Genomic DNA, 23,037 nt, shown 5'->3' on the forward strand with positions numbered 1-23,037 from the left:
CGGAGGAAAAGTGTGTAAAAAGGGCAATTTTGGTTACTGTGAGGTTTTAAAAAGTGGTTATTCAAAATGAGGCACAATCCAATTGAGGATGTTAACAATTTTATCGGAAGTCCAAAAAATCAATTTTCTGATGTAAAACGATGACCCCGGACTTGTCGAACTTTCTACAGATGGTCAAAAATGGTCATATTTTAATGATTAATCTTTTGACTGTAAATAACCATTGCATGTGAAATATAACTTTGGGAACTAAAATAAGTGTGTTTAGAGCAATTTTCCTGCCCGAAATTGGTCAAAATAGAAGCTTCTGAGCGAAGTGGTTATTCAACATGAGGCACAATCCAATTGACATTTTGAATCATTTTTTCCACAGCCCATAAAATCTATTTTCTGATGAAAAAAACGATGACCCCGGACATGTCGAACTTTCTCCCGATGGGTCAGACATGGTAATATTTTAATGTTTAATCTTTTGACTGTAAATGACTATTGCATGTGAATTATCACTTTTGGAACTCAAATAAGTATGTTTAGATTCATTTTTCTGCCCGAAATTAGTTGAAAAGAATATCCTGAGTAGGAGGAAAAGTCTGTAAAAATGGCAATTTTGGTCACTGTGAGGCTTTAAAAAACTGGTTATTCAACATGAGGCACTATCCAATTGACAATTTGAATAATTTTTTCAACAGTCCAAAAAATCTGTTTTTTGATGAAAAAATGATGACACAGACTTGTTGATCTTTCTCCAGATGGTCCGAAATGGTAATATTTTAATGTTTAATCTTTTGACTGTAAATGACTATTGCATGTGTATTAACACTTTTGGAACTAAAATAAGTGTGTTTAAAGTCATTTTCCTGCCCGAAATTAAACGAAATAGAAGCTTCTGAGTAGTAGGAAAAGTCTGTAAAAATGGAAATTTTGGTCACTGTGAGGCTTTAAAAAGTGGTTATTCAACATGAGGCACAATCCAATGTACATTTTGAATAATTTTGTCCACTGTCCAAAAAATACATTTTCTGTCGAACTTTCTTTCTGATTAAAAAACAATGGCTCTGGACCTGTCGAACTTTCTCCAGATGGTCAGAGATGGTAATATTTTAATGTTTAATCTTTTGACTGTACATGACTATTGCATGTGAATTATCACTTTGGGAACCAAAATAAGTGTGTTTAGAGTCATTTTCCTGCCCAAAATTAATCGAAATATAAGCTTCTTAGTAGGAGGAAAAGTCTGTAAAAATGGCAATTTTGGTCACTGAGTCTTTAAAAAGTGGGTATTCAACATGAGGCGCAATCCAATTGAAAATTTAAATAATTTTATCTAAAAAAAACCCAATTTTCTGATGAAAAACGATGTCCCCGGACCTGTTGAACTTTCTCCACAAGGTCAGAAATGGTCATTTTGTAATGTTTAATCTTTGCACTGTAAATTACTATTGCATGAGAATTATCACTATTGGAACTAACATAAGTGTGTTTAGTCATTTTCCTGCCTGAAATTAATCAAAATAGAAGCTTCTGTCTAGCAGGAAAAGTCTGTAAAAATGGCAATTTTGGTCACTGGGAGGCTTTAAAAAGTGGTTATTCAACATGAGGCACAATCCAATTGACATTTTGAAAAATATTTTCCACAGTCCAAAAAATCAATTTTCTGATGAAACAACGATGACCCCAGACCTGTCAAACTTTCTCCAGATGGTCAGAAATGGTAATATTTTAATGTTTAATAATTGACTGTAAATGACTATTGCATGTGAACTATCACTTTTGGAACTAAAATAAGTGTGTTTAGAGTCATTTTCCTTCCTGAAATTAGTTGAATAGAAGCTTCCGAGTACGAGGAAAAGTCTGTAAAAATTGCAGTTTTGGTCACTTTGATGCTTTAAAAAGTGGTTATTCAACATGAGGCACAATCCAATTGACATTTTGAATCATTTTTTCCACAGTCCAAAAAATAAATTTTCTGATGAAAAACGATGACACCGGACCTGTCGAACTTTCTCCAGATGGTCAGAAATGGTAATATTTTAATGTTTAAACTTTTGACTGTAAATGACCATTGCATGTGATAATCACTTTTGGAACTCAAATAAGTGTGTTTAGAGTCATTTTCCTGCCCGAAATTAGTTGAATAAAAGATTCTGAGTAGGAGAAAAAGTCTTTAAAAATGGCAATTTTGGTCACTGTGAGAATTTAAAAAGAGGTTATTCAACATGAGGCACAATCCAATTGACAATTTGAATCATTTTTTATAAAGTCCGAAATATTTATTTTCTGATGAAAAATAACCCTGGGCGTAGTTCACGAAGTAGCACTACGCGAGCTACGCAAAGTGCACTTCGCGAGCTACGCGTCGCAGAAAGCAAACTGCGTAATACCCTGTTCGCACTGTGCAAGATGCTGTTTTCAATGATTGCACAGTGCGGACAAGCATCCAGCACTATGCAATCATTGAAAACGGCATCTTGCACAGTACGAGCTGTAGTTTTCTGCCGCTTGAGTAGATTTTTACTCGAGCGGCAGCTTTCCTCAACACGGACTGGTAGTTTCTCATCGCGAGCTGTCGCGAGCATACGCGACCACTCGTAATGAGAAACCTGACCTCCTCGCGTTGAGAATCTCGCTGGGATGTTTATTTTCCACGCTCGCGATCGTCAACTTGATGTTGCTGATCGCGAACAAGGAAAAAGTCTCGCCGGGATGTCATTTTGCTTGCTCGCGGTAACCAACTTGATGTTGAGGACCGCGAGCAAGCAAAAAATGACCGCTGCACTACGCAATGCTACGCATGTTTGCACTGTGCTACGTGCAATTCGCGTAGTGCGACGTTGCGCAAACTTCGCAAACTACGCGAGCGTAGCGTAGTGCTTTGCCCAGGCTTAATGAAAAAACGATGACCCCGGACCTGTCAAACTTTCTCCCGATGGTCAGAAATGGTAATATTTTAATGTTTAATCTTTTGACTGTAAATGACCATTGCATGTGAATTATCACTATGGGAACTGAAATAAGTGTGTAGAGTCATTTTCCTGCCCAAAATTGGTCAAAATAGAAGCTTCCGAGTAGGAGGAAAAGTCCGTAAAACTGGCAATTTAGGTCACTATGAGGCTTTAAAAAGTAGTTATTCAACATGAGGCACAATTCAATTGACATTTTGAATCATTTTTTCCACAGTCCAAAAAACCCATTTTCTGATGGAAAAAAAAGGATGACCACGGATCTTTCGAACTTTCTCCAGATGATCAGAAACGGTAATATTTTGATGTTTAATCTATTGACTGTCAATTACCATTGCATGTGAATTAATACTTTGGGAAGTAAAATAAGTGTGTATAGAGTCATTTTCTTGCCCGAAATTGGTCAAAATAGAAGCTCCTGAGTAGGAGGAAAAGTCCGTAAAACTGGCAATTTAGGTCACTATGAGGCTTTAAAAAGTAGTTATTCAACATGAGGCACAATCCAATTGACATTTTGAATCATTTTTTCCACAGTCCAAAAAATAAATTTTCTGATGAAACATCAATCACCCCGTATATGTCGAACTTTCTCCAGATGGTCAGAAATGGTAATATTTTAATGGTTAATCTTTTGACTGTAAATTACTATTGCACGTGAATTATCACTTTGGGAACTGAAATAAGTGTGTTTAGAGTCAATTCCCTGCTGAAATTAGTTGAATAGAAGATTCTGAGTAGGAGGAAAAGTCTGTAAAAATGGCAATTTTGGTCAATGTGAGGCTTTAAAAAGTGGTTATTCAACATGAGGCACAATCCCAATTCACATTTTGAATCATTTTTTCCACAGTCCAAAAAATCAATTTTCTGCTCAAACAACGATGACCCAGGAACTGTCGAAGTTTCTCCAGATGGTCAGAAATGGTCATTATTTTAATGTTTAATCTTTTGACTGTAAATGACCATTGCATGAGAATTATCACTATTGGAACTAATATAAGCGTGTTTAGAGTCATTTTCCTGCCTGAAATTAGTTGCATAGAAGATTCTGAGAAGGAGGAAAAGTCTGTAAAAATGGCAATTTTGGTCACTGTGAGGCTTTAAAAAGAGGTTATTCAAAATGAGGCAGAATCCAATTGACAATTTGAATCATTTTTTCTACACTCCGAAATATCTATTTTCTGATGAAAAAACGATGACCCCGAACCTGTCGAACTTTCTCCAGATGGTCGGAAATGGGAATATTTTTATGTTAGATCTTTTGGCTGTAAATGACTATTGCGTGTGAATTATCACTATGGGAACTAAACTAAGTGTGTTTAGTCATTTTTCTGCCCAAAATTGGTCAAAATAGAAGCTTTCGAGTAGGAGGAAAAGTCTGTAAAACTGGCAATTTTGGTCACTGTGAGGCTTTAAAAAGTGGTTATTCAACATGAGGAACAATCCAATTGACATTTTGAATAATTTTTTCCACAGTCCAAAAAATTAATTTTCTGATGAAACATCAATCAGCCCGGAGATGGCGAACTTTCTCCAGATGGTCAAAAATTGTAATATTTTAATGGTTAATCTTTTGACTGTAAATTACTATTGCACGTGAATTATCACTTTGGGAACTGAAATAAGTGTGTTTAGAGTCATTTCCCTGCCTGAAATTAGTTGAATAGAAGATTCTGAGTAGGAGGAAAAGTCTGTAAAAATGGCAATTTTGGTCAATGTGAGGCTTTAAAAAGTGGTTATTCAACATGAGGCACAATCCCAATTGACATGTTGAATCATTTTTCCCACAGTCCAAAAAATCAATTTTCTGATGGAACAACGTCGAACTTTCTCCAGATGGTCAGAAATTGTAATATTTTAATGTTTAATCTTTTGACTGTAAATGACCATTGAATGTGAATTAATACTTTAGGAACTCAAATAAGTGTGTTTAGAGTCATTTTTCTGCCCGAAATTGGTCAAAATAGAAGCTCCAGAGTAGGAGGAGATGTCTGTAAAACTTGCAATTTTGGTCACTGTGAGGCTTGAAAAAGAGTTTATTCAACATGAGGCACAATCCAATTGTCAATTTGAATAATTTTTTCTGCATTCCGAAATATCTATTTTCTGATGAAAAAAACGATGACCCCGGACATGTCGAACTTTCTCCATAAGGTCAGACATGGTAATATTTTAATGTTTATTCTTTTGACTGTAAATGACTATTGCATGTGAATTATCACTTTGGGAGCTAAAATAAGTGTGTTTAGAGTCATTTTCCTGCCCGAAATTGGTCGAAAAAGAAGCTTCTGAGTAGGAGGAAAAGTCTGTAAAATGGCAATTTTAGTCACAGTGAGACTTCAAAAAGTGGTTATTCAACATAAGGCACAATCCAATTGACATTTTCAATCATTTTTTCCACAGTCCAAAAAATCAATTTTCTGATGAAACAACAATGACCCCGGACCTGTCAAACTTTCTCCAGATGGTCAGAAATGGTAATATTTTAATGGTTAATCTTTTGACTGTAAATTACTATTGCACGTGAGTTATCACTTTGGGAACTGAAATAACTGAAATAAGTGTGTTTAGTGTCAGGGACACGTGCAGTAAAACTTAGACGCTCTAGCAGCTACAGGTGTGCCGCTGTTCGCTGTTGTTGTTTTAAAAAGTGCCTTAAACTTTGTAACTCTGCCTCGTTTTAAAATTGTAAATTTACCTCTGTTTGCTCTGTTGTGCCTCGTCACTCCGCTCCTACCCCGGTCCACCACGGGCTTGCTTGATTGTTGTGGAGGGTAGGGCGGCTAATCACCACGCTCGGAGGGTGGAGCCAGGGGTCAGCGCATCAGCCACTTAAGAAGACGTACTTCCGGACGCGCCTGTGCTGCAACCGGCGCTTCTGTCGGTGGCCCTCCATTCAGGCGGTTAAGCCTGTCAAGGTTACAACTTTTATCACTTAGACTCCGCTCTGCAATGGTAATAACAAATGCAACCCTTCACAACTACTCACTAAGCGTTTTACATGTAAAAATTGCTCATGCTCACTCTCCTATGTACCTAGTGGCCCGCAAGATCGCAGCTCCCTGAATCCCTATCGGACGCCGCCCAGACAAATAAACGCCTGTCTACTGAACTGCCGGTCCGTCCCAAAACATGCGGATGATATCTGGCTATCTCTCGCGTCTCACTCATGGGACCTGATGTTCCTAACTGAGACCTGGCTCAAAGACACTTCCAAACCTGATATTACCTTAGCAATTTCCGTGGACTATTACCTTGCAGGGATCAGCCGGCCAGGTACCAAAGTGGGGGGGGGATTGCCATAATACTGCGAAAAGAATGGAACATCACATCAAGAAAATTAGCTAACTACGGTCCTATTGAAGCCATGTATTTTAGCATATCAGATGCTACGCACCTGAGTCTGGCGTGAGTCTTGATCTATAATCCACCAGGCACACTATCTTCGCATCTCCCGGAGCTACTAGTGACCCTAGCAGACCTATCACTGAAACACCCCCACTTCACCATTTTAGGTGATTTCAATCTCCATGTAGATGATATTTCATGCCCTAAAGCGAGATCTTTATTAGAAACACTCGAGGGCCTAAACCTAGACCAAAGAATCCAGGGTCCTACGCATAAGGCGGGGCATACCCTTGACCTTATATTTACTAACTTATCGACCCTCACCACTTTAGAGTCGCAACCCCTGCTTTGGTCTGACCATTTTCTTATACCATTTCATTTTACCTTCAGCCCCCAGCTGCCCAATGACAGCAGAAAAGAGGGGATGGGGAGAAAATGGTATAAAGTCACCTGTGATAAAATCAAGCCCATATTGAACAACCTGAACGAGCTTACGTCGGATGACCCTAACTCCAATGTTGAGAAGTTTATTAGTTACCTCTCCTCAGCTGTGGACACCTTTTACCTTTCTCCTCGGCTCGGTCTACTTCCACCCCTTGGTTCTCTCCTAAGCTCCGTGAAGAGAAAAGCAAATGCAGAAAGCTTGAACGTCGATGGCGACTAACATATGACCCCTCGGCCAAAGCCATCTATAGAGCTGCAGTGAAAAAATTCCACACACTTAAAAAGGCTACTATGAAAGAATACTTCTCCAATAAAATTACTACTGCAAAAAATTTGACCAAAACACTATATCAAATGGTGAGAAATTTTACTAATCCCACAGCCCTTACTTGTCCCACAAAATCCAGTCAAGAGCTTTGTGATGGCCTCTCTGACTTTATCCATAATAAAATAATGAATACATTCTCCACTTCAAACCCCCGGAGAGAGCAGATGTGGGTACTCTCCATCAGGATCCAATCCCTTCTAGAGAAACACTGTTTCATGCCTTCAAAGCAATTACAGCTGACACTGCTTTATTAAAAATACAGCAGTGTAAATCAGGTTCACCTCTCGATCCAGTTCCAGCTCAGGTGTTTACTTCCCTTGCCCCTGCTATTGTCCATCCGCTTATCTCTATCTGGAATTCATCTCTCGCCATGGGCCAATTTCCTATACCTTGGAAACAGGCCATGTTAATTCCTATTTTAAAAAAGGCTGAAGCTGATCTATTAATCTACTCTAACTAGCGACTGATATCACTTCTTCCCAAACCAGCCAAAATATTAGAAAAAGTCGTGCAGGAACAGCTGGCTGCCTACTTAGAGGCTCAAAATCTACTTCACGACTCACAATCTGGTTTCAGATCCGGCCACAGTACGGAGACTGCACTATTAGAGGTCTCGGAAACCATTAGAGAAACCGTGGACAGAGGCGAGGTGGCCATGTTGGTACTCCTCGGTCTGTCCACGGCATTCGACACTGTCTCACACTCCATACTGCTAGACAGAATTTATAATGTAGGGATTCGTGACACGCCACTTGCCTGGATTAAAGCCTTTCCATGTAACAGAACCCAACAGGTATGGTGCCACCCCTTTATGTCTAAAGACAAAAAAAACCTCAGCTGCGGAATCCCTCAGGGGTCGGCGCTTAGCCCTCTTTTTTTCAACATCTACGTCTCACCATTGGCAAAAGTGGTAGAGGCTTCTGGAGTCAGAGTGGTCTCCTATGCGGATGATACACAGCTTATCTTTTCCTTCAAAGATCACTCTGACAAAGGACTCTCCAATTTCAAAACCTGCCTCTCTAACATCGTATCCTGGATGACCTCCAATACTCTGAAACTTAACACGGACAAATCCGAGGTGCTTTTCTTTAACCAAAAATCTCCTCTTCCTCCATCTTTATGGTGGCCTTTAGAAATAAACCCTCCCCCTTCACCGGTCAAGACTGCCCGCAACCTGGGCTTTCAATTGGATAATGAGCTATCAGGTAAGACTCAAATCCTTAAGGTCACTTCTGCCTGCTTTGGCAAATTACGTATGATAAAAATGATGTCCCCTTATCTGCCCTCGGATTCCTTGAAAACTATCGTACATGCTCTCATCACATCCCACCTGGACTATTGTAATAGCCTCTACGTGGGGACACCAGCCTATCTCCTTCACCGACTTCAAATTGTACAAAACGCGGCGGCCAGGTTGATCTGCAATATCCCTTACCGCCAATCAATCTCCCCTCATCTTAAGAATCTCCACTGGCTTCCGATCTCTTCTCGGATTCACTTTAAAGCCCTGGTCCTTACCTTCAGGGCCTTGAATGGTAGGGGGCCAGGATATCTCAGACAAAGGCTGAAGCAAGTTCACTCCTTCCGGACGCTCAGATCAAATCACCTTCGACTTCTGCTTCCCCCCAGATACCATAGATCGAGGAAAGGCGGAAGAGCCTTTGCAGTAATTACGGCAAGGCTATGGAATGCTCCGACTCAATATCTGTATGATCGACTCCGAATCCCTGTTCAGACGTAATCTGAAGACCTGGCTATTTGCTAGCCTTTCTGCTCCGTGCCGCTGTTGTCCGCAGCGCCGGGACACCCCCGTTGGGGGTAGCCGTGCGCTTAATCAAATATCATATAATAATAATAATAATTTCCCTGCCTGAAATTAGTTGAATAGAAGATTCTGAGTAGGAGGAAAAGTCTGTAAAAATGGCAATTTTGGTCAATGTGAGGCTGTAAAAAGTGGTTATTCAACATGAGGCACAATCCCAATTGACATTTTGAATCATTTTTCCCACAGCCCAAAAAATCAATTTTCTGATGAAACAACGATGACCCCAGACCTGTCGAACTTTCTCCAGATGGTCAGAAATGGTCATATTTTAATGTTAAATCTTTTGGCTGTAAATGACTATTGCATGTGAATTATCACTTTTGGTACTAAAATAAGAGTGTTGAGAGTCATTTTCCTGCCCGAAATTGGTTGAAATAGAAGCTTCTGCGAAGGAGAAAAAGTGTGTAAAAAGGGCACTTTTGGTCACTGTGAGGCTTTAATAAGTGGTTATTCAACATAAGGCACAATCCAATTGACATTTTCAATAATTTTTTCCACAGTCCAAAAAATCAGTTTTCTGATGAAACAACGATGAACCCAGTCCTGCCAAACTTTCTCCAGATGGTCAAAAATGGTAATATTTTAATGTTTAATCTTTTGACTATAAATGACCATTGCATGTGAGTTATCACTTTTGGTGTTCAAATAAGTGTGTTTAGAGTCATTTTCCTGCCCGAAATTAGTTGAATAGAATATTCTGAGTAGAAGGAAAAGTTTGTAAAAATGGCAATTTTGGTCACTGTGAGGCTTTAAAAAGTGGTTATTCCACATAAGGCACAATCCAATTGACATTTTGAATAATTTTTTCCACAGTCCAAAAAATCAATTTTCTGATAACATCAATCACTCCCGACATGTCGAACTTTCTCCAGATGGTCAGAAATGGTAATAGTTTAATCTTTTGACTGTAAATTACTATTGCATGTGAATTATCACTTTGGGAACTGAAATAAGTGTGTTTAGAGTCATTTTCCTGCCCGAAATTAGTTGAATAGAAGATTCTGAGTAGGAGGAAAAGTCTGTAAAAATTGCAATTTTGGTCACTGTGAGGCTTTAAAAAGTGGTTATTCAACATGAGGCAGAATCCAATTGTCAATTTGAATCATTTTTTCTGCATTCCGAAATATCTATTTTCTGATGAAAAAAACAATGACCCCGGACATGTCGAACTTTCTCCAGATGGTCAGACATGGTAATATTTTAATGTTACTCTTTTGTCTGTAAATGACTATTGCATGTGAATTATCACTTTGGGAGCTAAAATAAGTGTGTTTAGAGTCATTTTCCTGCCCGACATTGGTCGAAAAAAAGCTTCTGAGTAGGAGGAAAAGTCTGTAAAATGGTAATTTTGGTCACAGTGAGACTTTAAAAAGTGGTTATTCAACATATGGCACAATCCAATTGACATTTTGAATCACTTTTTTCACAGTCCAAAAAATCAATTTTCTGATGAAAAAAACAATGAGCCCGGACATGTCGAACTTTCTCCAGATGGTCAGAAATGGTAATATTTTAATGTTTAATCATTTGACTGTAAATGACTATTGCATGTGAATTATCACTTTTGGAAATCAAATAAGTGTCTTTAGAGTCACTTTCCTGCCCGAAATTAGTTGAATAGAAGATTCTGAATAGGAGTAAAAGTCTGTAAAAATGTCAATTTTGGTCACTGTGAGGCTTTAAAAAGTGGTTATTCAACATGAGGCACAATTCAATTGACATTTTGAATCATCTTTTCCACAGTCCAAAAAATCAATTTTCTGATAAAAAACAAAACGATGACCCCGGACCTTTCAAACTCTCTCCAGATGGTCAGAAATGGTAATATTTTAATGTTTATTCTTTTGGCTGTAAATGACTATTTCATGTGAATTATCACTTTGGGAACTAAAATAAGTGTGTTTATAGTCATTTTCCTGCCCGAAATTGGTCGAAAAAGAAGCTTCTGAGTAGGAGGAAAAGTCTGTAAAAATGGCAATTTTGGTCACAGTGAGTCTTTAAAAAGTGGTTATTCAACATATGGCACAATCTAATTGACATTTTGAATCACTTTTTTCAACAGTCTAAAAAAATCAATTTTCTGATGAAAAAAAACGATGACTCCGGACCTGTTGAACTTTCTCCAGATGGTCGGAAATGGTAATATTTTAATGTTTAATCTTTTGACTGTAAATGCCTTTTGCATGTGAATTATCACATTTGGAACTCAAATAAGTGTGTTTAGAGTCATTTTGCTGCCCGCAATTGGTCGAAAAAGAAGCTTCTGAGTAGGAGGAAAAGTCTGTAAAATGGCAATTTTGGTCACAGTGAGACCTTAAAAAGTGGTTATTCAACAAAAGGCACAATCCAATTGTCATTTTGCATAATTTTTTCCACAGTCCAAAAAATCAATTTTCTGATGAAACAACGATGACCCCGGACCTGTCAAACTTTCTCCAGATGGTCAGAAACGGTAATATTTTAATGTTTAATCTTTTGACTGTAAATTACTATTGCACTTGAATTATCACTTTGGGAACTAAAATAAGTGTGTTTAGAGTCATTTTCTTGTCCGAAATTAGTTGAATAAAAGATTCTGAGTAGGAGGAAAAGTCTGTAAAAATGGCAATTTTGGTCAATGTGAGGCTTTAAAAAGTGGTTATTCAACAATCCAATTGACATTTTGAATCATTTTTTCCACAGTCCAAAAAATCAATTTTCTGATGAAACAACGATGACCCCGGACCTGTCAAACTTTCTCCAGATGGTCAGAAATGGTAATATTTTAATGTTTAATCTTTTGACTGTAAATGACCATTGCATGTGAATTAATATTTTGGAAAGTAAAATAAGTGTGTTTAGAGTCATTTTTCTGCCCGAAATTGGTTGTAATAGAAGCTCCAGAGTAGGAGGAGATTTCTGTAAAACTTGCAATTTTGGTCACTGTGAGGCTTGAAAAAGTGGTTAATCAGCATGAGGCACAATCCAATTGACATTTTGAATCATTTTTCCCACAGTCCAAAAAATCAATTTTCTGATGAAACAACGTTGAACTTTCTCCAGATGGTCAGAAATTTTAATATTTTAATGTTTAATCTTTTGACTGTAAATGACCATTGCATGTGAATTAATACTTTGGGAACTCAAATAAGTGTGTTTAGAGTCATTTTTCTGCCCAAAATTAGTTGAATAGAAGATTCTGAGAAGGAGGAAAAGTCTGTAAAAATTGCAATTTTGGTCACTGTGAAGCTTTAAAAAGAGGTTATTCAACATGAGGCACAATCCAATAGACAATTTGAATCATTTTGTCTACATCCTGAAATATCTGTTTTTTGATAAAAAGAACGATGACCCCGGACATGTCGAACTTTATCCAGGTGGTTCAGAAATTGTAATATTTTAATGTTTAATCTTTTGACTGTAAATGACCATTGCATGTGAATTAATACTTTGGGAACTCAAATAAGTGTGTTTAGAGTCATTTTTCTGCCCGATATTGGGCAAAATAGAAGCTCCAGAGTAGGAGGAGATGTCTGTAAAACTAGCAATTTTGGTCACTGTGAGGCTTGAAAAAGTGGTTAATCAGCATGAGGCACAATCCAATTGACATTTTGAATCATTTTTCCACAGTCCAAAAAATCAATTTTCTAATGAAATAACGATGACCCCGGACCTGTCAAACTTTCTCCAGATGGTCAGAAATGGTAATATTTTAATGTTTAATCTTTTGACTGTAAATGACCATTGCATGTGAATTAATACTTTGGGAAGTAAAATAAGTGTGTTTAGAGTCATTTTCCTGCCCGAAATTAGTTGAATAGTAGATTCTGAGTAGGAGGAAAAGTCTGTAAAAATGGCAATTTTGGTCACAGTGAGGCTATAAAAAGAGTTTATTCAACATGAGGCACAATCCAATTGTCAATTTGAATCAATTTTTCTGCATTCCGAAAAATCTATTGTCTGATGAAAAAAACGATGACCCCGGACATGTCGAACTTTCTCCAGATGGTCAGACATGGTAATATTTTAATGTTTATTCTTTTGACTGTTAATGACTATTGCATGTGAATTATCACTTTGGGAGCTAAAATAAGTGTGTTTAGAGTCATTTTCCTGCCCGCAATTGGTCAAAAAAGAAGCTTCTGAGTAGGAGGAAAAGTCTGTAAAAATGGCAATTTTGGTCACTGTGAGGCTTTAAAAAGAGTTTATTCAACATGAGGCACAATCCAATTGTCAATTTGAATCATTTTTTCTGCATTCCGAAATATCTATTTTCTGATGAAAAAACCGATGACCCCAGACCTGTCGAACTTTCTCCAGATGCTCAGAAATGTGAAAATTTTAATGTTTAATCTTTTGACTGTAAATGACCATTACATGTGAATTATCACTATGGGAACTAAAATAAGTGTGTTTAGTCCTTTTCCTGCCCGAAATTGGTCAAATTAGAAGATTCTGACTAGGAGGAAAAGTCTGTAAAGCTGGCAATTTTGGTCACTGTGAGGCTTTAAAAAGTGGTTATTCAACATGAGGCATAATCCCAATAGACATTTTGAATCATTTTTTCCACAGTCCAAAAAATCAGTTTTCTGATGAAACCATGATGACCCCGGACCTGTCAAACTTTCTCCAGATGGTCAGAAATGGTAATATTTTAATGTTTAATCTTTTGACTGTAAATGACCATTGCATGTGAATTAATACTTTGGAAAGTAAAATAAGTGTGTTTAGATTCATTTTTCTGCCTGAAATTGGTCAAAATAGAAGCTCCAGAGTAGGAGGAGATGTCTGTAAAAATTGCAATTTTGGTCACTGTGAGGCTTTAAAAAGTGGTTATTCAACATGAAGCAGAATCCAATTGTCAATTTGAATCATTTTTTCTGCATTCCGAAATATCTATTTTCTGATGAAAAAAACAATGACCCCGGACATGTCGAACTTTCTCCAGATGGTCAGACATGGTAATATTTTAATGTTACTCTTTTGACTGTAAATGACTATTGCATGTGAATTATCACTTTGGGAGCTAAAATAAGTGTGTTTAGAGTCATTTTCCTGCCCGACATTGGTCGAAAAAAAGCTTCTGAGTAGGAGGAAAAGTCTGTAAAATGGTAATTTTGGTCACAGTGAGACTTTAAAAAGTGGTTATTCAACATATGGCACAATCCAATTGACATTTTGAATCACTTTTTTCACAGTCCAAAAAATCAATTTTCTGATGAAAAAAACAATGAGCCCGGACATGTCGAACTTTCTCCAGATGGTCAGAAATGGTAATATTTTAATGTTTAATCATTTGACTGTAAATGACTATTGCATGTGAATTATCACTTTTGGAAATCAAATAAGTGTCTTTAGAGTCACTTTCCTGCCCGAAATTAGTTGAATAGAAGATTCTGAATAGGAGTAAAAGTCTGTAAAAATGTCAATTTTGGTCACTGTGAGGCTTTAAAAAGTGGTTATTCAACATGAGGCACAATTCAATTGACATTTTGAATCATCTTTTCCACAGTCCAAAAAATCAATTTTCTGATAAAAAACAAAACGATGACCCCGGACCTTTCAAACTCTCTCCAGATGGTCAGAAATGGTAATATTTTAATGTTTATTCTTTTGGCTGTAAATGACTATTTCATGTGAATTATCACTTTGGGAACTAAAATAAGTGTGTTTATAGTCATTTTCCTGCCCGAAATTGGTCGAAAAAGAAGCTTCTGAGTAGGAGGAAAAGTCTGTAAAAATGGCAATTTTGGTCACAGTGAGTCTTTAAAAAGTGGTTATTCAACATATGGCACAATCTAATTGACATTTTGAATCACTTTTTTCAACAGTCTAAAAAAATCAATTTTCTGATGAAAAAAAACGATGACTCCGGACCTGTTGAACTTTCTCCAGATGGTCGGAAATGGTAATATTTTAATGTTTAATCTTTTGACTGTAAATGCCTTTTGCATGTGAATTATCACATTTGGAACTCAAATAAGTGTGTTTAGAGTCATTTTGCTGCCCGCAATTGGTCGAAAAAGAAGCTTCTGAGTAGGAGGAAAAGTCTGTAAAATGGCAATTTTGGTCACAGTGAGACCTCAAAAAGTGGTTATTCAACAAAAGGCACAATCCAATTGTCATTTTGCATAATTTTTTCCACAGTCCAAAAAATCAATTTTCTGATGAAACATCAATAACCCCGGACATGTCGAACTTTCTCCAGATGGTCAGAAACGGTAATATTTTAATGTTTAATCTTTTGACTGTAAATTACTATTGCACTTGAATTATCACTTTGGGAACTAAAATAAGTGTGTTTAGAGTCATTTTCTTGTCCGAAATTAGTTGAATAAAAGATTCTGAGTAGGAGGAAAAGTCTGTAAAAATGGCAATTTTGGTCAATGTGAGGCTTTAAAAAGTGGTTATTCAACAATCCAATTGACATTTTGAATCATTTTTTCCACAGTCCAAAAAATCAATTTTCTGATGAAACAACGATGACCCCGGACCTGTCAAACTTTCTCCAGATGGTCAGAAATGGTAATATTTTAATGTTTAATCTTTTGACTGTAAATGACCATTGCATGTGAATTAATATTTTGGAAAGTAAAATAAGTGTGTTTAGAGTCATTTTTCTGCCCGAAATTGGTTGTAATAGAAGCTCCAGAGTAGGAGGAGATTTCTGTAAAACTTGCAATTTTGGTCACTGTGAGGCTTGAAAAAGTGGTTAATCAGCATGAGGCACAATCCAATTGACATTTTGAATCATTTTTCCCACAGTCCAAAAAATCAATTTTCTGATGAAACAACGTTGAACTTTCTCCAGATGGTCAGAAATTTTAATATTTTAATGTTTAATCTTTTGACTGTAAATGACCATTGCATGTGAATTAATACTTTGGGAACTCAAATAAGTGTGTTTAGAGTCATTTTTCTGCCCAAAATTAGTTGAATAGAAGATTCTGAGAAGGAGGAAAAGTCTGTAAAAATTGCAATTTTGGTCACTGTGAAGCTTTAAAAAGAGGTTATTCAACATGAGGCACAATCCAATAGACAATTTGAATCATTTTGTCTACATCCTGAAATATCTGTTTTTTGATAAAAAGAACGATGACCCCGGACATGTCGAACTTTATCCAGGTGGTTCAGAAATTGTAATATTTTAATGTTTAATCTTTTGACTGTAAATGACCATTGCATGTGAATTAATACTTTGGGAACTCAAATAAGTGTGTTTAGAGTCATTTTTCTGCCCGATATTGGGCAAAATAGAAGCTCCAGAGTAGGAGGAGATGTCTGTAAAACTAGCAATTTTGGTCACTGTGAGGCTTGAAAAAGTGGTTAATCAGCATGAGGCACAATCCAATTGACATTTTGAATCATTTTTCCACAGTCCAAAAAATCAATTTTCTAATGGAATAACGATGACCCCGGACCTGTCAAACTTTCTCCAGATGGTCAGAAATGGTAATATTTTAATGTTTAATCTTTTGACTGTAAATGACCATTGCATGTGAATTAATACTTTGGGAAGTAAAATAAGTGTGTTTAGAGTCATTTTCCTGCCCGAAATTAGTTGAATAGTAGATTCTGAGTAGGAGGAAAAGTCTGTAAAAATGGCAATTTTGGTCACAGTGAGGCTATAAAAAGAGTTTATTCAACATGAGGCACAATCCAATTGTCAATTTGAATCAATTTTTCTGCATTCCGAAAAATCTATTGTCTGATGAAAAAAACGATGACCCCGGACATGTCGAACTTTCTCCAGATGGTCAGACATGGTAATATTTTAATGTTTATTCTTTTGACTGTTAATGACTATTGCATGTGAATTATCACTTTGGGAGCTAAAATAAGTGTGTTTAGAGTCATTTTCCTGCCCGCAATTGGTCAAAAAAGAAGCTTCTGAGTAGGAGGAAAAGTCTGTAAAAATGGCAATTTTGGTCACTGTGAGGCTTTAAAAAGTGTTTATTCAACATGAGGCACAATCCAATTGTCAATTTGAATCATTTTTTCTGCATTCCGAAATATCTATTTTCTGATGAAAAAACCGATGACCCCAGACCTGTCGAACTTTCTCCAGATGCTCAGAAATGTGAAAATTTTAATTTTTAATCTTTTGACTGTAAATGACCATTACATGTGAATTTTCACTATGGGAACTAAAATAAGTGTGTTTAGTCCTTTTCCTGCCCGAAATTGGTCAAATTAGAAGATTCTGACTAGGAGGAAAAGTCTGTAAAGCTGGCAATTTTGGTCACTGTGAGGCTTTAAAAAGTGGTTATTCAACATGAGGCATAATCCCAATAGACATTTTGAATCATTTTTTCCACAGTCCAAAAAATCAGTTTTCTGATGAAACCATGATGACCCCGGACCTGTCAAACTTTCTCCAGATGGTCAGAAATGGTAATATTTTAATGTTTAATCTTTTGACTGTAAATGACCATTGCATGTGAATTAATACTTTGGAAAGTAAAATAAGTGTGTTTAGATTCATTTTTCTGCCTGAAATTGGTCAAAATAGAAGCTCCAGAGTAGGAGGAGATGTCTGTAAAACTTGCAATTTTGGTCACTGTGAGGCTTGAAAAAGTGGTTAATCAGCATGAGGCACAATCCAATTGACATTTTGAATCATTTTTTCCACAGTCCAAAAAATCAATTTTCTAATGAAAAAACCATGACCCCGGACCTGTCGAACCTTCTCCAGATGGTCACAAATGGTAATATTTTAATGTTTAATCTTTTGACTGTAAATGACCATTGCATGTGAATTAATACTTTGGGAACTCAAATAAGTGTGTTTAGAGTCATTTTTCTGCCCGAAATTAGTTGAATAGAAGATTCTGAGAAGGAGGAAAAGTAATTTTGGTCACTGTGAGGCTTTTAAAAAGAGGTTATTCAACATGAGGCACAATCCAATTGATAATTTGAATAATTTTTTCTACATTCTGAAATATCTGTTTTCTGATGAAAAAACGATGACCCCGGACCTGTCATACTTTCTCCAGATGGTCAGAAATGGTAATATTTTAATGTTTAATCATTTGATTGTAAATGACTTTTGCATGTGAATTATCACTTTGGGAACTAAAATAAGTGTGTTTAGAGACATTTTCCTGCCCGAAATTGGTCGAAAAAGAAGCTTCTGAGTATGGGGAAAAGTCTGTAAAATAGCAATTTTGGTCACAGTGAGACTTTAAAAAGTGGTTATTCAACATATGGCACAATCCAATTGACATTTTGAATCACTTTTTTCACAGTCCAAAAAATCAATTTTCTGATGAAAAAAACGATGACCCCGGACATGTCGAACTTTCTCCAGATGGTCAGAAATGGTAATATTTTAATGTTGAATCATTTGACTGTAAATGACTATTGCATGTGAATTATCACTTTTGGAAATCAAATAAGTGTGTTTAGAGTCACTTTCCTGCCCGAAATTAGTTGAATAGAAGATGCTGAATAGGAGTAAAAGTCTGTAAAAATGTCAATTTTGGTCACTGTGAGGCTTTAAAATGTGGTTATTCAACATGAGGCACAATTCAATTGACATTTTGAATCATTTTTTCCACAGTCCAAAAAATCAATTTTCTGATTAAAAAACAATTGCTCCGGACTTGTTGAAATTTCGCCAGACGGTCAGAAACAGTAATATTTTAATGTTTAATCTTTTGACTGTAAATGCCTTTCGCATGTGAATTATCACATTTGGAACTCACATAAGTGTGTTTAGAGTCATTTTCCTGCCCGCAATTGGTCGAAAAAGAAGCTTCTGAGTAGGAGGAAAAGTCTGTAAAATGGCAATTTTGGTCACAGTGAGACTTCAAAAAGTGGTTATTCAACAAAAGGCACAATCCAATTGTCATTTTGAATAAACATCAATCACCCCGGACATGTCGAACTTTCTCCAGATGGTCAGAAATGGTAATAATCTGAAAGAAACACGTTAGTTAGATTCCTCACCTTAGAATATCCCCAGGCGTCAGACTGGATCCGGAAGATTTTTGTAGCAATACCCCTTGCACGTCGCTAGGCGTCGTCTGCGGCTCCGCGTCTGTCGTTGGTGTCGTGCGCCGGAATGACGTTGTCGGAGTACTTAGACGCCGCCCTCACGTGCTGACGTCAGTTCTTCTTTTTTCCGCGCCAGTAAGCGCTGATCCGGGAGAGCTACCCCTTTAGTCATTTTTTGACTAAATATTTTGACTCTTTTTGGTCACTTTCTCGACTCTGTTGCTGGTAGGATGCCTGGTTTCAAGGCCTGCGACGACTGTCACCGACTGATGTCGGTGACCGATCATCACTGCCGGTGCCTGTACTGTTTGGGGCTCGACCACGACGCGGAGTCGTGTTCCGATTGTATGGCCCTGACCTCGAAAGCTAGGCGGGAGCGGTCCCGTAAGCTTCTCGAGCTTCGCCACTCGGCTCTGCGCCCCTCTCAATCCCGGAGGAGGTCCAAGGATCGGTCGCGGAGCCGCACTCGACATCATCGCTCGTCTGGATCGAAGTCTACGGGTAAGTCGAAGCGCTCCAAGAAGTCCAAGAGGCGACACCGCTCTTCGGACTCCCTTCGCTGGTCGCGCGACTCGGCCGAGGGTCAGGGTGGTCCCGCGGTTCCGCCGGAGCCGCAGGCGCCGCGCACGTCTCCATACCCGCCGGTCCCTGGGACTGACGCGACGCCGGCGGAGGTCAGTGCCTTCCTCTCGGCTCTGAGTGGCCTGGCCCCGCCGTCGATGCCCGCTGGTGCACCTTCGGGCCCCGCGGACTCGACTGGGCGACCTTGCGCACCGGCAGCTCCGGCCCCAGCTCCATTGGAGGCTCCGGCCCTGACGCCGCAGGTCCCCGAGGGGCCCAGGCATGGGCCCCCGTCGACGCCGGTCAACCTCGTCACGCCTCCTCCGCCGACACCGGTGCCACCTCCGACGCCGACTCCGGTCGACGTCTATCCCTGGTTCAGCTCCTGTCCGGACCCGACGCCGGTGCGGCGCCGCTCGACGCCGCTAGAGACACATTTTGTCTATCGTCCGGCTCCGATCATTCCTCCTGTTTACCAGGAATTGGATGACGGGGGCGACTGGGAGGGTCCATGGACCCTTTGGCCCTTCAAGGCCAACTTTCGCAGGGCTGGGCAGATGAACTGGGGATGTCCAGTGGTTTGGATACCTCACCGGACACTGGATTCATCTCTCCTCCGACTGTGGCTTCGGAGGAGGGTGCAGCTTTTTCTGTGGTGCTGCGCAAGGCGGCCGCGGCCCTTGGGCTTGAGCTGCCTGCCGTGGTTGTGAGGACTAACATCCTCACTGAGGTGCTTCAGTCTGCAGCAAGCTCCACTGAGCCTCTGCTGCAATTCAATGAGGCCCTCATTGACGTTCTGGAGGGCACCTGGTCCAAGCCCTCCACAGTCCCTCCTGTGGATAGGAACGTTGCCAGGCGCCACCGCCCTGCTCCGGGCGACCCCGGTTTTCTGTCCCAACACCCCACCCCGAGAGTCTGGTTATCCAGGCCTCTACCTCCCAATCATCCTTCCCGTCCGCTCCTCCAGACCGGGATTCCAAGAGACTGGAACAGCTCGGTAAGAAGCTGTTCTCCTCGCTCAGTTTGGCCCTGCGGTCTTTGAACACCGCCTGTCTCTTGGACCGTTATTCCCACTCTCTGTGGAATACGGTGGAGGACGTGCTGCCCCTGTGCCCGGAGGAGGCCCGGGCACAGCTTTCCTCAGCTCTGGCCGATGGGAGAGATGCAGCGCGCCATGCAATCCGATGTGGACTCGACACTACGGGCTCGCTGGGTAGGGTGATTTCTACCACGGTGGTGCTTCGACGTCACGCCTGGCTGCGGTCCACGTCCTTTTCAGGGGATGTCCAGAGCACTCTCATGGACATGCCTTTTGATGGCACTCACCTTTTTGGTGAGAAAGCGGACAGTGCGCTGGCTCGCTTCAAGGGCTCCCGGGCTACGGCCAAGTCCTTGGGCCTCTCGGCCCGCGGCCACAACCTTCCGCTTTTCGGTCCTTTCGTGGCCAAGGAAGGGGCACCTCCTCACGTCTGCCTAGCCACCGGCCGCAGAACCAGCCTGCACGCGGTCACGGACGTGGTTTCCGCCGAGGCGATACTGGAGGACAACGCGGTCAGTCCACATCCACCCGGCAGCATCCGCCTCAAAGCCTTCCTAGTCAGAGCTTTCAGGCCCATTCCTCACCAGTGGGAGGCAGGGTTCGCCATCACCTGCTCCACTGGCGTACCATTACTTCGGACAGGTGGGTGCTGCAAATCGTCCGAAGGGGCTACTCCCTCCCCTTCGAGACGACCCCTCCAGCCATGCCACCGCAGCACCACCGTATCTCGGAGGATCATTTGAATCTTCTGCAAGAGGAAGTTTCGGCCCTCTTGGCCAAAGAGGCCGTCGAGCGCGTTCCGAGCCCAGAAGTAGGTCGTGGTTGTTATTCCCACTACTGTCTGGTTCCCAAGAAGGGCAAAGGGGGCCTACGCCCTATCTTGGACCTCAGGAACGTCAATGCGTTCCTCCGGAAGGAACGGTTCAAAAGGTTGACTTTGGCTCAGGTTCTAGCTGCCCTTGACCCTGGAGACTGGATGGTAGCGTTGGACTTGCAGGACGCATATTTCCACATCCCCGTCCTGCCGGCCCACTGGCGTTACCTGCGGTTCACGGTGGGTCAGGAGCACTTTCGGTTCACCGTGCTCCCCTTCGGCCTTACCAGTGCCCCTCGGGTGTTCACGAAAGTGATGGCGGTGGTCGCAGCTCATCTGCGCAGATCAGGGGTTCCAGTCTTCCCCTATCTCGACGACTGGTTGTTGAAGGCGGGCTCGCCCCAGGCTGTCGTCTCCCACCTCCAGACTACGGCGGTTCTCCTGCATTTGCTGGGGTTTTCCATCAACGTGCCGAAGTCACACCTGAGCCCCTCTCAGAAGCTCCTCTTCATCGGAGCGGTTCTCGATTCGGCGCAGTTCCGGCTTTATCCACCGGAACAGCGGGTCCGGGATATACAGGTCCTGATTCCCATCTTTCGGCCTCTATCCTGGGTTTCGGTCAGGCTAGTGTTGCGGCTTCTGGGGCTGATGGCCTCCTGCATCCTACTAGTGCATCACGCCAGGCGGCGCATGCGGGCTCTGCAGTGGGACCTGAAGTTTCAGTGGGCCCAGCATCACGGCAACCTGTCCGACCATGTCTTGATCTCGGAGGGCACTGCACAGCAGTTGCAGTGGTGGCTCACGGACCGCGATTGGGTCACAGGCAAGAGCCTCTCCCTACCGGAGCATGTCATAGTGACGGATGCGTCCCTCCTGGGATGGGGTGGCCATATGGGAGAGGCGGAGATCAGAGGCCTCTGGTCTCTGGCGGAGTCTCGCCTCCACATCAACTTGTTGGAGCTGAGAGCGGTCCGACTTGCACTGAAAGCCTTCCTTCCCTCAGTCCGGGGAAGTGTTGTGCAGGTGTTCACAGACAACGCCACCGCCATGTGGTATTGCAACAAACAGAGCGGGGTGGGGTGGGGTTGTGGACCCTTTGTCAGGAGGCCCTGCGCCTCTGGACATGGCTGGAACACCAGGGCATCACCCTAGTGGTTCAACATCTGGCGGGCTCTCTGAATGCCAGAGCAGACGAACTCAGCCGCCGGTGCATGATGGATCACGAATGGCATCTGAACTCAGAGGTGGTGCAAGGTCTCTTTCAGCAGTAGGGAGAGCCTTGGTTAGATCTATTCGCCACCGACGAGAACGCGCAATGTCAGCAGTTCTGCGCATTGGAATTTCCAAGGCGGCACTCGCTCGGCTACGCTTTTCGTCACGAGTGGAGTTGCGGTCTGTTGTACGCCTTTCCGCCTATACCACTTCTGCCCAGAGTGCTGAAGAAGATCAGGCACGACCGGGCCCAAGTCATCTTGGTGGCTCCGGATTGGGCACGAAGGTACTGGTGTCCCGAGCTACTCAGTATGTTGACCGATCCTCCGATACGTCTGCCCCTTCGGGAGGATCTTCTGTTGCAGCAGCAGGGGACGGTCCTCTACCCGAACCTGTCCAGCCTCCACCTCAATGCATGGAGATTGAGCGGCGGCAGTTGATGCCATTTGACTTGCCTCCTGAAGTCTGTGATATCATTCTGGAAGCCTGGCGTCCCTCCACAAAGACGGTATACGCCTGCCGGTGGAACAA

This window comes from Triturus cristatus, chromosome 3_1 (assembly GCF_964204655.1).
Source record: "Triturus cristatus chromosome 3_1, aTriCri1.1, whole genome shotgun sequence".
NCBI classification, from domain to species: domain Eukaryota; kingdom Metazoa; phylum Chordata; class Amphibia; order Caudata; family Salamandridae; genus Triturus; species Triturus cristatus.